Source organism: Carcharodon carcharias, chromosome 20 (assembly GCF_017639515.1).
Source record: "Carcharodon carcharias isolate sCarCar2 chromosome 20, sCarCar2.pri, whole genome shotgun sequence".
NCBI classification, from domain to species: Eukaryota; Metazoa; Chordata; class Chondrichthyes; order Lamniformes; family Lamnidae; genus Carcharodon; species Carcharodon carcharias.
This window is the reverse complement of record NC_054486.1, coordinates 103,691,992-103,705,743: the sequence shown is the minus strand read 5'-3', so window position 1 is coordinate 103,705,743 and position 13,752 is coordinate 103,691,992. Positions and strand designations below refer to the sequence as shown.

Genomic DNA, 13,752 nt, shown 5'->3' with positions numbered 1-13,752 from the left:
ACTTGCACCAAAGCAATGTCGGGCTTTAGGGTCGCCTGTGAATCCCTGGCGACCAGTGTCTCCATGAGCCCAGAGATGGCCATTAAAGTTTCAATCTGATTCGATTATCCAACCCAACCGTTTCCTAATGAACTGCGGCAGGGGTCAGAGGTCAGCTTCAACCAGTGATAATTTCCCCTCAGGAGGGTCACTGGGCAGTGGTCAGCAGTGCTGATTTCTATCTCCCTTCTATGCCCAGAGGGCACTGAGGCCAACTGTGATAGTCTCCACTGTTGTCTGAATAAGAACATAAGAAATTGGAGCAAGAGTAGGTCATTGGGCCCTTCAAGCCCACTCCATCATTCAGAAAGATCATGGCAGATCTGAACTTAGCCTCAACTCAACTTTCCTGTCTGTCCCCATAATTCTTGACTCCCCTATAGTCTGTTTAACTCAGCCCTGAATATATTCAGTGAGCCAGCTTCCACTCTCCAGCCAGCCTCTGGGGAAGAGAATTCCAAAGCTTAATGACCCTCAGGGAAGAAATTCCTCCCCATCTCAGTCGTAAATGGAAGATTCCTTATTCTGAAACTGTGTCCCCTAGGTCTGGATTCCCCCACAGGGGGAAACATCCTCTCAGCATTGACCCTGTCAAGTCCCCTCAGAATCTTATATGTTTCAATCAGATTGTTGTAATGTGCCTTTAAGGGAAAGCAGCATGCCATCACTAGAAGGGAAGTGTGCCATGTAACTCAGTATCAGTTTCACTTTGGCCTGTGAGCAGAACATAGCACACACAATTCTGCTGCAGATGTCTTGAAGCCTTTTACCTTTGTGTAGCTGTTCTTCAGTGCCCAGTCTAAATAAATTGAACCCACAACATGTTTATCCAATCCTTTACGAGTGATTGGTGCTTTTACATCATTATAAAAACAAAACATGGTGAACAGCCTTAGCTCAGGCTACATAGCAGGAGAAGACCCACAACGTTTCAGTCAGACTGCAAAGAGTCTGCAGTTTGGAGAATTTTGAAATCGCAGCATGGTCACTGCACAGAACAGCTTTGAAGACACAGCTATTGGGACAGTGCTCAAATAAAAAGCTGGTAAGCAGGCAGATCCCTTATGGTGAGACTGCAGCGCATAGTCTGTCAGATCAGTGAGTGGGACAGCGCATCGTGAGGACCAGCACCAGGCTAGCTCAGTTTGGAAAGGTTAGCGGCCAGGGTGTGGGTTGGAATCGATAGCAAGCGAGGGAGAGTCAAGCAAAACAAAAACAAACAAAATCGTCATAAAATCGGGCCAGAAAAGATTGCGATTATAATGGGTGGCTTTGGGAGCTGCTGAATAGCAAATTGAATAAAACAAGGAGGAAGGTCAAAGGGATATTGTCAGAATGCCACAAAATTCTACAGTTTGAATTGGGTTGCAGCTGATCTACTATCCTTCAGGGTGATTAAACAGCGTAGAGATATGGTTTCTTGATTCAGGTATGTCTGAACCAGACAAGAGAGCCCTAAAGATTCACCCAGCAAATGGGAACAAAGGTCTACGCGGTCTAAACACGTCGGGATTAACAGCAGAAGAGCTAAAGGGGCCCTAAAAGATATAGGCTACATTGGAAGACCGGTTCAGAATCAGGTTCCACTTCCGTAATCATCAAGTAGAGTTCATGTCATTTCAACAACAGCCTACACAATCCATAGACCGTTTCATCAGCAGATGCAGAGAAAAGGATATGTACTGTGATTTTTCAAACACAGAGCTAGCGGACAAAATTGTTGAGTTGGTGGTCGCCTCCACTCCAATGGAGAAATTCCAAAAAGAACAGCTAGACAAGCCCAAAAAGTACAGCGCAAGGATGGGTGTAAGTACGAAGCAATCCTCACAGGTCGGGAAAGCTTACTGGTCCTAAGCACAACCCCAATTGTTGACACACTCATTAGAATCTAGCGAGCCATGTGGAAGATGTGGCCTTCTGCATGCACCAAAGGAAATGCCCAGCTTTCCCACAATTCTACACGGGGTGTGGCAGTGTACGAGAGCAAAGGCTGATGCAGTTACAGAGAGCCATGCACTGATCCAAATGGACCGTGCACAATGGGTATCTTCATGCAATAAGAATGGCCATCCAGTTTCCTGTCAGAAACATATACGAGATGATTGACAAACCAGAAAATGACAATGATATGTACAACTAGACAAAGAGTGTTGAATATATGTTTCAGGCCATCAATCTCATGGAAAACATAGATACCATCACACTGTCCAGATTTGTCAAGATTCAACTTATCTGACCTAAGAAACTATTCATTATTGGCCAAGATTGACACAGTGGTAAGTGCCAACATCCTAGCCCTGCACAATCTAAAAGACATGTATCCAGAGACATGGAAAGCCATGGTGAAACCTACTACTGCACAACTTTCAGTCTACAATAGCTCATTAATTCCATGTTCAGGGTCCATAGTCCTGGAGTGGATTTATAATCAATCCTCCTGGGTATCACTGTGCAGACTAACAGCCTGGTGATTGTAGGTCTACCAACATTTCGTGACCTTGTACTAGTGACAATCCATGGAATCAGTCAGATCCCACACAGCAGATCTACCTCAGAAACTACTATTATCACTTCAGTTCATGACTGAACATTGAATTATCCAGAATTTTTGGACAAAATTGGCAGTTTCAAGGGAGCTGCAATGTTACGCTTGCAGGAGAATGCAAGTCCGTCAGTTGGTCTGCTACATTTTGCACAACACAAATGCCAGCAGGTACAAGAAGAAACGGTAAAAGTTTCTACACTACTGAAGCTGTGGAAAATCATCACTGAAGGAGATTCAATTCAGCATCTCCATGAATACTTGAGGCCATTTTGGCTTTACGGGGACAAGCTAGGCATCTCCCAGGCAGACAACTTTAAAGGCAGGCGGGTCACCATAGCGGAATCTTTGCAACTTGATATTCTTCAACAACTTCCATACATGAGCACAGATCGGACAAGAAGACTCACAAGCAAGACAGTCTATTGGCCAGGTATGAACAATGACAGTGAGGTTGTCATCAAGAAATGCGAAGCCTTTCAAAAGTATATGCCAAGTCAGCACAAAGCACCATTGATTCCACGTGAAGTTCCTACCCATCCTTGGTCCAAAATCGTGCCTGACCGCTTTCATGTCCATGGCACCAACTTCATCATCATCGTTGTCTCCTTTATCAAGTACCCCATCATTCGACAATTGCATAATGCATCAAGCACAACTATCACACAACTCTAATTACTATTTTTAGATATTTGGCGTGCCTAGAGAAATCATGATGGATAACGGCTTGCAATTTATTGGTAATCCATTTCAGGATGTGTAGGGAAGTGGAATATTGATCACACTACTTCTTCTTCTCATTACCCTAGATCTAATGGCTTAGCTGAATGAATGATTCACATGGCGAAATTCCTAGTTCTTAAATGTAGAGAGACCAACCAAGATCTACATATTGCAATGTTATGCCTGGAAGTGATACCTTTAAGTGTAACTATTCCATCACCAATAGAGCTGGTGTTTGGCAGACCAGCGCGTATTAATTTACCTACTCTTGCCCATTCTACTCAATCAGGAACTAGAAAACAACTTTTAAGACTGCAAGAGAAGATGAGCAACGTGCGTGATAAAAATGCAGGTACAGAATTGCCAATTTTGCAATTGGGACAACAAGTTCACATCCAGGATCCCACAGAAGGTACGTGACAACCAGCCGAAGTGACAAGGATTTGTTCAGAGCCAAGGTCCTGTGAGGTCATTACACACAAAGGCACAATGGTGAAGTGTAACCAAGGACAAATCAGATCCAATCCAGCTCCTCAACCACCGTGCAGTCCCATTACATCTCGGACAAGATCCTGAATGAAACCAGGAGCAACATTCAAGAGTGACAATCCCACAGATCACTGTGTACAATTAAAGGTACCTCCAGACAAAGTTACCATTGCAAGAAGATTACCTCTAGCTTTAAAGACTCAGATTCACCAGCCCTATGCACTTATGTAATGGTAACTAAACATGAACGTGTATTTTCGATAGTTAAACTTCTTTGGAAGGAGGGAAAGTATCTTTAAAAAGAAAGGGGGGTGTTGCAATATGCCTTTAAGGGATAGCAGCATGCCATCACTAAAGGGAAGTGTGTCATGTGATCCAGTCCCAGTTTTACTTGGGGCTGTGAGCAGAGCATAGCACACACAGCTCTACTGCTGATGTTTTGAAGTTTTCTACCTTTTTAGAGCTGTGCTTATGTGCCTAGTCTAAATAAATTGAACGCTCGACATGTTTACCCAATCCCTTATTAGTGATTAGTGCTTTTATATCATTATAAAAACACAACAAAGATCACCTCAATCTTCTAAATTCCAATGAGTCTGTATCTCTTATGTACGCATGTAATCAAATCTGCTTAACTTCTCTTCATAAGACAACTTCATCACAGGATTCAACGTAGTGAACCTTCTGCAGACTGCCTCCAATGCAAGTACATCCCTCCCTAAATAAGGAGGCCAAAACTGTCCGGGTACTCTAGGTGTGGTATCGCTAATTCCCTGTACAGTTGTAGCAAGACTTCCCTACTTTGACAGTTCTGGCTGAGATTGGTACCGAACAGGGAGGGGGGTCTAAGATTTTCCCTCAGTCTAAGTGTCTCACTAGCACACAAGTGTTGGCTTTACCCATTGAGCTGATGAGAGAGCTCAGCTTATTACGTGGAATGTATAGCAGAGGAGCAAGGCCATTCAGGCCATCTGGTCCATGCTGGTACAGTATTTATGCTCTACACAAGCCTCCTCCAACCTTACTTCATTTCATCCATTCAACATATCCTTCAATTCCTTTCTCCTTCATGTGGCTTATGTAGTTTCCCCCTTAAATACAACAGTGCTATTTGCCTCAGCTAGTCCTCATCACCAGTTCCACATGCTCAGCGCTTAAGGAAGTGGGTTGTGTGCCCAATGCCTTCCTGATGCCATGCCATTTTACCAGCGGTAGGAAAGAGTGGCAGACGACCCACCATCCAAGCCCAAATGAGCCACTGAAGCGGCTAATAAAGGCCTCTTGCTGTCTCCGCTGGAGGGGTAGCTGTGTGGGGAAGTTACCATAGTCAACCCTTGCGGCTTCCTAGCTGGCTCCTGGCACAGGGGGGGTGTGGGGGAGGGTGTGGCTCCTTCTTGGGCACTCTTTGGCTCATGGAGGTGCCCCTGGTGGCAAGGGCCACCCTTGCGGCATCAGCGCCACCTGCTCTCAGCAAAGGCCTCACCCCAGGCCAGGGCCTGCCTCATTGGCCCTGGCACACCAAGAGTCCACTTACTCGGCTCCGAGGATGAATGTTCATCAATGTGTCCTCCTCCTCCTCCAGATGCAGTTCCAGCAATGGCCATCGCTAGCGGCAGTGCTGTTGAGGCTGTGGAGCTGCCAGCCCTCTGATGAGTCAGCAGCTCTTGGTGGGAGGGGGGGAGGGGGGCACTGTTCTTAATAGGACAACAAGCCCAGCGGCAGCCACTAAACTTGTTGCACCCCTGGTTTCACCTGCAGGAGCAGGACTGCTGCCTCAGGTCGAGGTGCCTCTGAAAAACCCCAATCCCTGGTTTTGGTCTTCTCCATAACAGGAAACAATTCTCTACATCTACATTGCCAAACGCTTCATAACTTTAAAGACTCCTCAGCCTTCTCTTTTCTTGAGAAAACAGCCCCAGCCTCTTCAATCTTTCATTAGGGTTACAGCCTTGCAGCTCTGCTATCATCTTAGTAAATCTTTTCGCACCATGGCCAGCGCCTCTATGTCCTTTTACATATTTTACCTGACAGATTTCATGTCATGGATGCTCCATCTCGCAATGACTTCAATAGAACATTAAAAAAGATTAGCAGCTTTAGCTGCGTTTAACATTTACAAAACTCAAGCTCTGCTAAACCTCAGTGGGGTAAATGAAGGGAAGCTGTTTCCATGGCAGGAGCATCGCTAACCAGACGACTCAGGTTTAAGATAATTGATAAAAGACCCAGGGGCGTCTTGAGGAGCATCCTTTTGACACAGTGAGTTGCTGTGATCTGGAATGAGCTGTCTGAAAGGGCGGTGGAATTAGGTTCAACAGTTAAATTTCCAAAGGGGATTGGATAAATATTTCAAAAGCAAAAATTTGCAGGCCTAGTAGGAAAGAGCAGGTGAGTCGGACTGAATTGGAAGCTATTTTAACAAGTCAGCACGGGTAGGATGGATCGAATGGCCTCCTTCTGTGCTTTATGATTCTATGATTTAAACGTGTTCCTTTGGTGAAAGTTGGAAAAAGCTGTGTCCGGACTTTGCTATCAACCTCTTGATTCCCACCTCCCATTGTCACTATCTTTTGACACAGTCACACAAAGCTAAACGGGATTAAAGAGAAAAGACACCGTTCCGCAAATAAGATATAGAACGAATAGACGGCGAGGCAACCCCATACCCTACTTTATAAAATTCACGAATAGGATGTAAATGATTGAGAATTTAAAGAATGCATCCTGACAGCACATGATCTATGGACTTTATTACAAAATGCAGTGTGCAGTGCAACTTTCATTCCTATTTTGTTAATTAGGGAGACCTGTATTTTGCAACACATTGTAATTATTTGTCTGTGGAAATGTCCATAATTGCACAATCCTTTTATTATTTTGTGCTCCATTTTAATGATTGTCTATAATCATGTCATGAATTATGATTATTTGTTTCATTTGTATCATCATCACAATTCTGCACGTGCTGGTATTTCAATAAACCAATTACCTATTGATCTAACCAAAGCTGGACCTTTCCTGAGGCCTCTGTGCTGGATCTGTGCCCAATCTAATGCTGGATTGCACTAAGCCTTAGTCAGACTCTGTGAATCCAGTGCTGTGTTCAGTTTTGGACAATGTACCTCAGGAAAGATATTGCCTGGCATCTGGTGCAGCTTCACCAGAATAATACCAGAGCTGAGGGGAGTGTAATTCTGAGCACAGGTTACATAAACTTGGCTCATGCTCTCTGAGGAAGATTGAGGAGGTGATCAGATCAAGATGCTCAAAATATGACAAAGGATTGAATGGGCCAGCTACAGAGAAACTATATCTTTAGGAATGAGGAGACATCAGCTTCAAATTAGAGCCAGGTCATTTTAGGAATGCAACAAGGAAGCACTTTTTTTTTTTGACACAAATCATAGTAGAAATTTGGAATGTCCTCCCTCAACTGGAGCTTTCAGACTGAGATTGATGAATTTTTGTTGGGAATCGAGGGATTTTGGAACCAAGGTGGGTAAGTGGAGTTAAAGTACAGGTCATCCATGGTCTAATTCTCTGAGCAGCTGAATGGCCTCTTCCTGTGCCTCTATTTCTGTTAGTACTTGACATCCTTTGAAAAGGCTCGATGTGTGCTTGCTTGATGCCGTGTTAAACTGAGTGCCAACAGGCAGGGAATGGGAGCTTATTCACCCCCACGCGCCAGTCTTTCTCACTTCCACTGTGCTGACAGTTGGTCTTTTATTATTCACCTCATACATCTTCTGTAAATTTGAATGCGTTTGGTTAAAATAAAGCAGTCAAATACTGGGGTGATTGAGAAAGACGGCGACTAGAATTTGCTCAGAAATGAATCCTCTTTATAGCCCAGCGCAATCCACTCAAACTTGTCACCAATTTTAGCTAATTTTACTGCTTGTCTTCATCTTGTCGAAAGGTATGCTGTGCCGTCTCTTCATAAAGGAGCTTTCCGGATGACTTTCAATATTTCGCACTTATTGACTGGGTTGCATAGCAGAGATATTATACGGTATCAAATTACCACAAAATAATATTTTCACCAAATGTTCTCTGCGACTAATTCAAAATGCTGAATTTCCTTAACCCGTCATTCAACGGCAAGGGTGGAGCTAAGGGGAGCTCGAAGGGTTTTAGCCCGCACTCCTCACTCAGACATGACAGCAGCAGTCAACGAGGCAAGTGAATGCTGCACAGAGTCAAGAAACTGAGCGTCAACCTTAGCCAGACCAGCTTAAACTGTACAGTACTCTAGTCGGGTCGCATTCTGAGTCCTGTTTGGCCACTGAGACACAAGCGAGATATTCAAAGCTTGGAGGCCATGCCTGCAAAGGGGCATCGTGCTGTCGGAGATGCTGGCTTTGGGATGAGATGTAAAACAGGGGCCCCATCGGCTCTATCAGGTGGATGTAAGAGACTCCATGGCACTATCTCAAAGAACACCAGGGGAGTTATTCTTGGTGTTCTGGCCAATGCTTATCCCTCAAACAGCATCACTGAGGAGGCAATTTATGCCCCTCATGCCTGCTCCACCAGAGAATTAGATCTTGGCTGATCTGTACCTTAACTCCACGTACCCACCTTGGCTCCACATCCCTTGATTCCCAACAAAAACCCATCGATCTCCAATTGAGGGAGAACATTCCAGATTTCTACTGTGCTTTGCTTCAGAAAATGTGCTTCCTCTTAAATGACCTGGTTCCAATTTGAAGCCTTTGTCCACTTGTTCCTTTCCCCCACCTAAAGATATTGGTTCTTTTGTAGCCAAGGATGTGATCATTGTCAAATTGTTGTTTGTGGGAGCTTGCTGTGTGCGAATTGGCTGCTGTGTTTCCTACATTACAACAGTGATGACACTTCAGAAACACTTCATTGGCTGTAAAGCGCTTTAGGATGGCCTGAGGTTGTGCAAGGTGCTATATAAATGCAAGCTCTTTCTTCTGTGGAGCCACATGACTCCTCCTTAGAACCCCAAGACTGAGTTACGTGGAAGGACTGGAGAGACCTGGGGTTTTCCTCCTTAAGAGGAAGCAATGGAGAGGGGACATCATAAATAAGGTAGTGAAGAGCATAAGAGGTGTAAATCTAGAGCATTATTTCAAATTAAATGAAGGGACACGTTCAAACTGGTTAGAAGTAAGCTCAAGGCTGATAGGGTAGATGTAGGGTTGGATTTTATGGGCTGGGTAGACCTGTAAAATAGGGCACTGTGCCATCAGCAGTGTACCCACAGCCGGCTCACACACTCTCGCTCCTGTTGTGAGCTGGGGGTGGGGGGTGGGGGGGCGGTGGTGGTGGGCTGCCTGCCGGTGCTGGCCCGATTGAGGCCCTTAAGTGGACAATTAATACCCACTTAAACGCCTCATCCCTCCACTGTTCAGATTTAATGGGCGGAGGGAGAGGCCTGCACACAGCATGCAGCCTGGCAGGCTTTACCTATGAGCTGCTAGCCAGTGAAGTGGGGGAGCGAGGCAATGGGGGGGGGGGTGGGGATTGCCTCTTTTCCGAGTCCTCAGTGCAGATCAGAGGCCCCCCCCACCAACGCAACAGTTTTTCCTCACTGTTTCCATCATTCCCCCTTACCCTGTCCAATATGCTCCCCACCCACCCCCCACCGTCTGAGATCGTTGGAGGTCTGGGTCCATTGCAGAAAACCTCCTCCCTTGGCCTAGTTGCAGTACCGACTGTGGTCACTGCTCCCAGTGGCAGTGCTGGCCTTCAATCGGCCAGCAGCTCTATGAGGTGGGACTTCCTCTTGGAGAGAGGCAGAAGTCCTGTAGGTTTGTCGACCGGAGTTCAGCAGCTGGAGATGGGCTGGCCCCTGACATTTACCCTGGGGTGTGGGGAGCCCAACTTCAGGGTATAATCCAACCCAGTGCTTCCACTTTCAGTGGAAAGTGTGCATCGGCTTTTGGGTTAAGTTGCAGCCTCCTGGCCTAACCCCTTCCGGCCCAAGTTCCATGTCTGCGATACTTGCGCGTCACCACTGGGGGTGGGGGTAGGGTTGCCAACTCTCCAGGCTTGGCCTGGAGTCTCCAAGGATTGAAGACCAATCTCCAGGACACTGCCCTTGAAGAAAAATAATTGGGACATTAAAAAAAAATGATCTTTTTTTTTTCCATTTTCTTTGAACATTTCTCTTTACCAGACATAGTAATACTGAAACTGGGTAAAACCGGCTGTTTGGCTGATAGTGAAGCGTCAATTAGGTATCGAGTCTTTTTGCTTTCCAATCAGTGGAGGAAGGCAAAGTGTCAGAAGGATGGATGTAATGGCTAATGAAAGGCTGGAGCGTGGGGGAGGGGTAAGTCATGTTGTGAAACCTCCAGGAACACATTTAATCACAGTTGGCAACCTTAGCTGAGGGATAGCGCACAGACAGGAGTGGAGAACGGGAAAACCACCAGATACAATAACTTGGTGACAGGAACCCATGGGCAGGTTTCCCCTTCCTCCTGGTCTAAAGGCTCTCAGACCAATCGGGACTCCTACTGATGGTTGTGGGTGTGATCCACGGGCCCGGTCAGTGTGGCTGGATATAATCCTGGGGAAGTGGACTTGGTTACTGACCCATCTGGCAACATGTTGACATTGAACTATAAATTGAGCCACACTGATCGGGCCTGTGGATCACACCCACAACCACCAGTAGGAATCCCGATTGGTCTGAGAGCCTTTGGGCTAGGAGGAAGGGGAAACTTGCCCAGGGGTTCCTGTCACCAAGTCATTCTATCTGGTGGTTTCCCCATTCTCTGCCCCTGTCTGTGGTTGTGGTTATTTTACTGGGACCTCAACTAAATAGTCTAGCGACTAATGAACTGAAATCTCCAGGTTTGGCAGTTTGAGTATTCCCATTCGGTTGCAAAAAGAAAACTTGGAAATGTTGACAACAGCAAAACCAATTGGCTTGACACAAAAACCCAAATGGCCCACTAATTAGGGAAGGGAGCCTGCCTGGGCCTACACGTGGCTCCAGTTCCCACAGCAATGTGGTTGACCCTAATCTGCCTCCTGAAATGGCCTTACGTGGCTTGAAATGCCCGCCCTTGTCTCACTCTCTGTGTCTCTCACGCAGTCTCTGTCCCAAAAGCACGCTGCATTTTTCCTCATAACCATAGTAACAGCATTGAGTCCAACAGCAAAAGATTCATTATTTAACTAAATAGCGCTCTTGGGTAGCTGGGGTTCTGAAATTCTCTCTGTAGTTGAGAGCTCACACTGCTAAGCCTTGATGTGAAGTGACGTGCTCAGCATCCAATGCTAGGGAAAGTACGCAGAGATTAAATGGCTAGCTGCTTCCCCATTTTGACTCCTTAAGTATTCTTCACCTGGGCTGCTGCAGACTGTATCCTTTGAAAATCCAGAAATGGTCCCTGTATCCACACAATACAACTGAGGAGATGCAGCCACCACACATTCAAATACGTAATCAAAAATATATATTCAGCTGCTCCTGTGATTTGAAAGGTTATTTTAGTGGCGATTCTCTCTCTCTCTCTCTCAGAGGTTCAGTCATCGAGTATGTTCAAGGCTGAGATCGATTGATTTCTATATATTAAAAACATCAGTGGATACGGGAATAGTGCAGGAAGATGGTGTTGATAGTGAAAATCAGGCATGATCTCATTGAATGGCAGAGTGGGCTCGAAGGGCTGAATAACCTACCCCTGCTCCTATTTCTTATGTTAGGTTCTTATAACCCAGGGAGAGAGCACTTCATATTCCAGTCCAAAATGTGCATGGGAAGACAGCGGTGGTTGAGATTGAGAGTCGAGTATTGGAATGGGTGGAAAGTCTGCAGATCTTCTTGAGTGTATTTGGGGAGCATTTATGCAGAGTTTAGGAAGTTAAATGGGCTGGGTATAGAGTCATAAGACATAGATGAGTCCATTCGACACATTGAGCCTGTGCCAGCCCTGAAAGAGTTAACCGATTAGTCCTATTGCCATGCAAAGCTCTCCTTTTGAAATACATTTCCAGTTCCCTTTTGAATGGCTTGAAAGCTATCTATTAGTTTACCCGTATGAAAGCATCTTTCCATGATGATGGGCAATGAAGGAGACCCAGCTGGTGACCAAATATGTATCCGATCTGTACACGCAAATCCATCACTTTCATTCCTTTCACCTGGAATTCCTGATCGCGGCACGACAGTAGCTGGGAATTAACGAGGGATTTTATTTTCAAAGTAGGCAATGCACAGTCCAGAGATACTTTCAAAGGCTGATCCTTCATTTTGTGTTGAAGTGGTGGGTGTATGGAGGGGAAGGGCCTAGCGTGGGTTATGTGTGGACAAATGGTGGTGGGGGGGAGCCAGATTTCTGAATGAAGCTTGAAATGGGTCAGGGTTTGTGAACTATATTTAATCTGAGGTTTGAGGCGATCCTTTTCAAGATATATTCTTCAGGTCTTCACTAGTTGCTATAAGAAAGGCTGGTGCAAACAGCACAGAAGGAGGCCATTTGGCCCATTTATGCATGCGCCAGCTCTCTTTGAAAGAGCTATCCAATTAGACCCTGCTCATTACCCATTGCCTTGCAACGTTTCCCCTTTCACATATTTATCCAATCCCCTTTTGAAAGTTATTGTTGAAACTGTTTCCACCACCCTTTCAGTTAGTGCATTTCAGATCATAAAAACTCACTGTGTCCTCACATTCTCCTCATTTCACCTCTGGCTCTTTTGCCAATTGTGTTAAAAGCCAATTTTTGAATGGTTGCTGTCTGTGGGAGGTGCAAAGGTTTACTAATCCTGGGCTCCTCCCCATAGTATCTCATAGAGGTATAGTACTGAGCCAGAGGCAGGGATGTGTAAGAGCATGGAAGTTATGTCGAAGCTGTATAAAACACTAGTTAAGCCACAGCTAGAGTACTGTGTGCAGTTCTGGTTGCCACACGAAATTAAGGATGTGATTGCACTGGAGAGGATGCAGAGGAGAATCACAAAGACGTTTTCTGGGCTGGAGCGTTTCAGCTATGAAGAGAGACTGGATAGGCTGGGGTTGTTTTCCTTAAAGCAGAGAAGGCTGAGGGAGGACCTGATAGAGGTGTACAAAATTATGTAAGAGCATATTATGAGGGGCATAGATCGGGTAGGTAGGAAAAAACTTTTCCCTTAGTGGAGGTGTCAATAACCAGGGGGCATCGATTTAAGGTAAGTGGCAGGAGGTTTAGAGGGGATTTGAGGAAAACATTTTTCACCCAGAGGGTGGCTGGAATCTGGAACACACTGCCTGAGGGGGGTGGTAGAGGCAGGAATCCTCAACATTTAGGAAGTAATAAGATGAGCACTTGAAACACCTTAGCATGTAGGGCTACGGGCCAAGTGCTGGAAAATGGGATTAGAATAGATAGGTGCTTGATGGCCAGCATGGACACGATGAGCCGAAGGGCCTGTTTCTGTGCTGTATAACTCTTTGACTCTATCACAGGGCTCTAATCAGGAACGGGATGTGGCTCGGGAGTGACAATTGGCTTTGCTATCCGGGACAATGGGAAAAACTGCCAGGCAGCTCCTGCTCCTTATTGCTGTCTGGAGTGCTGAGTGCCAGGATTGGTCATGATGTAGCTCAGTTGTCCATTTCGGATAGGCATTGTTTTTTTTTCACTCATTCACAGGATGTGGGCATCACTGGCTGGGCCAGCATTTATTGCCCATCCCCAGTTGCCCTTGAGAAGGTGGTGGTGAGCTGCCTTCTTGAACTGCTGCAGGCCATGTGGTGTAGGTACACCCACAGTGCTGTTAGAGAGGGAATTCCATGATTTTGACCCAGTGACAGTGAAGGAATGGCCGATATAATTCCTAGTCAGGATGGTGAGTGATTTGAAGGGGAACTTCCAGGTGGTGGTGTTCCCATCCATCTGCTGCCCTTGTCCTTCTAGATGGTAGTGGTCGTGGATTTGGAAGGTGCTCTCAAAGGAGGCTTGGTGAATTCCTGCAGTGCATCTTGTAGATGGTAC

General features: G+C 45.8%; 1 protein-coding gene across 1 annotated transcript in view; it reads right to left on the bottom strand.

Moving 5' to 3' along the window:
- nrxn3a (neurexin 3a) overlaps positions 1 to 13,752 on the bottom strand; it is a 1,735,226-nt gene that overhangs the window by 20,220 nt on the left and 1,701,254 nt on the right. The gene's annotated exons all lie outside the window — the stretch shown is intronic.